General features: G+C 77.4%; 1 non-coding gene across 1 annotated transcript; it reads right to left on the bottom strand.

Moving 5' to 3' along the window:
• Nucleotides 1–72: 72 nt before the first annotated feature.
• Nucleotides 73–225, bottom strand: LOC148218752 (5.8S ribosomal RNA). Its single transcript, XR_015800197.1, has one exon. It is a non-coding gene; the product is annotated as a 5.8S ribosomal RNA (ribosomal RNA).
• Between the last annotated feature and the right edge of the window lie 2,275 nt (nt 226–2,500).

Genomic DNA, 2,500 nt, shown 5'->3' with positions numbered 1-2,500 from the left:
GGCAACGGGCCTGCGAGGCAACCCCAGCCGCGCCGCCGGGGTGGCCCCCCCGGACGGCGATTGATCGTCAAGCGACGCTCAGACAGGCGTAGCCCCGGGAGGAACCCGGGGCCGCAAGTGCGTTCGAAGTGTCGATGATCAATGTGTCCTGCAATTCACATTAATTCTCGCAGCTAGCTGCGTTCTTCATCGACGCACGAGCCGAGTGATCCACCGCTAAGAGTTGTCTGGCTTTCGGGACCGCTCGCGTGAAGCGGCCCCTTTTCTGTTTCTGCAGGGACGCGCGCGCCCCCGCGCGCCCCGCTTCGACCGTACGAGCACACACAAACGGAGGAGGAGGAGGAGAAAGCGCGGGGCAAAAAAGAGAAACCCCGCGCAACGCTCCGAAGGTCGGCCAAAGAAAGGCGGAGGGGCCCGCGCCCCCGACCGCCTCCCCCCGCGAGGGGAGACGCCGCCTCGCGTGCCGTCCTTCGGAGGCGGCCCAGGCGCCCGGGCTCGGCCCGACCTCCGCGCGGAGGGGCTTGTGCGGCAACGCGCCGGACCGCGGGGGGCACGGTGGCCCGCCCGGCCTCTCGATCACGGGACGACTACGCGTTCGCGGGCCGGGGGCGCGACCGCCGGCCCCCGCCGCTCCCGGCTCACTCCCTGGCTTCTCCTTTTCACCGCTCCGCCGACTCGCGGAACGCCGCCGCGCCAAAACGCGGGGGCCGGCTCTCCCGCCAGCGGCCCCTGAACGTCGCCCGAAACGCCACGCGGCGGCGGGACCGTTCCGCCGGCGCAACCCCTGGCGCGGGACCGCTTGCCCGCCGGAAGGCGAACGCCCGGCGGGCCGCGCTCCGCCACCGGCGCCGGAGGCGGGACGCCGCCGAGACCCGAGCCGGCATCGCGGAGCGCCCGAGGTCTGCCGCTCGGCAAAACCCCTCCGCCACCCGCGGCCGCACTCCCGGGACCGCCGCCGCTTCGCACCGCCGAGCTGCCCTTCCGCGAGCACGCGCCCAGCGGGCAGGCGTACGGCGGCTGAGCCGGGGGGCACCGCCCGCTCCCCTCGTTTCCACTCGGGGACCGGACGGGGAAGCGCCCCCGCGGCCGCCCCGCACGCCTCCCCTTTTTTTTGGCCCACACGCGGCCGGGAAGGGCGACGGGGAAGCGGACGGGCGGGGCCCGGGCCGGGACGGCCGCCGGTGAAGGCGGGCGCCTCGCGGCCGACCGTCCCCCCCCCCCGGGGGGGGCGGGGACACTCGCCGAGCGGCGACGCCGCCGCTCGGCACGGGGTCGCCCGCGCCCGCCGGACCTCCGGCGATGGAGGAGCCGGCCGAGCGCTGCGCCCCAACGGGCGGGGACAGCGCTCCGAGTCAGGGGTGGCCGGCGGCCGGCGCCGCCGCGGTGCGGTTCGAGGCGACAAGGCCGTCGAGGCGAGAGGCGCGCGGTCGCGCCTGACGCGGCGCCGCCCGCGAGCCCGCGGCGGCGGCTAAGGAGAAAGAGCGAGAGAGCGCGGCGGGCCCCGGCGGCCGCAACCCCGCAGCTGAGGTAGGTAAGGCAGAGAGCGCGCGCCCTCTGCCGGCGTCGCCCCGCATCGCAGAGGCCAGCGGGGTCGGCCCCCCGCGGCCGATCGCGCGCCGCGGCCTCTCCGCCGAGACCGGGCCGCAGAGAGGGGGGGGCAGGGCGCCCCTTCCCCGGCCCGGCACGGGTGGCCCCCGCGCGCGGGCAAGCGCGGCGGGACGCCGACGACGGCGAGCGCGGCCGGTCGCGACGGACACGCCACCGCAGGGGATCGGCGGGAGTAGCTCCCCACCCCTCGATGGCGCCCCGCGCCGCCACCGCCCGACACCCGCTGCCGCCGCCGCCACCGCCGCCGCCGCCGCGGCGGGGCCGTGCCGGGCCGCCCGAGTCTTTAAACCTCCGCCCGGCTCGGCGGCCCTTTCGGCCCCCAACAGGCGTTTGACGACGCCGAGGGAAACCGGCAGGAGACCGCCGAGGCGCGAAGCGCTAGGTACCTGGCCCTGGGGTGAGGGAAACGACCTGCATGGCCCCGCCGGGGTGCCTCCCCCGCTGCCACCCTCGGGGGAGCGTCCACCGGCGGGGGCGCGCCCGACGTCCGCTGCCATCACCGCGGCAATCCTTCTCGGGGCCCGGGGTTTCCCTCAGTAGCCCGGCGCTGCGCCCGAGAGGACCACCGCGGCTCGGGCCGCCCCGCCGGCGCGGGGAACACGGCCCAGCCACCGAGAAACCTCGCACACCCCCGGCCGAGAGAGGCCACGGAGACGACGGTGCGGACCGTCGCCGCCGCGCCACCCGGCGGCGGCTCGCGCACGTGCGCGCTCCCCCTGGAGGCGCGACCCGGAACTGCCGGAGCCCGGCCCTCGGGAGCTCCTCTGCCGCGCGAGGAGGCCGCTCGGCCAAGGAGAGCGGGATTTTGCCGGGCGGCAAAGCCCCGCGTCCCCCCCCGCGCTCTGGGGAAGGGCCGGAGGAGCCGCCTCCTCCGAGCCCCGAAGGCCTTCCC

The sequence above is a fragment of the Sturnus vulgaris genome, unplaced genomic scaffold (genome assembly GCF_052056855.1).
Source record: "Sturnus vulgaris isolate bStuVul1 unplaced genomic scaffold, bStuVul1.hap1 Scaffold_160, whole genome shotgun sequence".
NCBI lineage: Eukaryota > Metazoa > Chordata > Aves > Passeriformes > Sturnidae > Sturnus > Sturnus vulgaris.
This window is presented reverse-complemented; position numbering and strand designations above follow the sequence as displayed.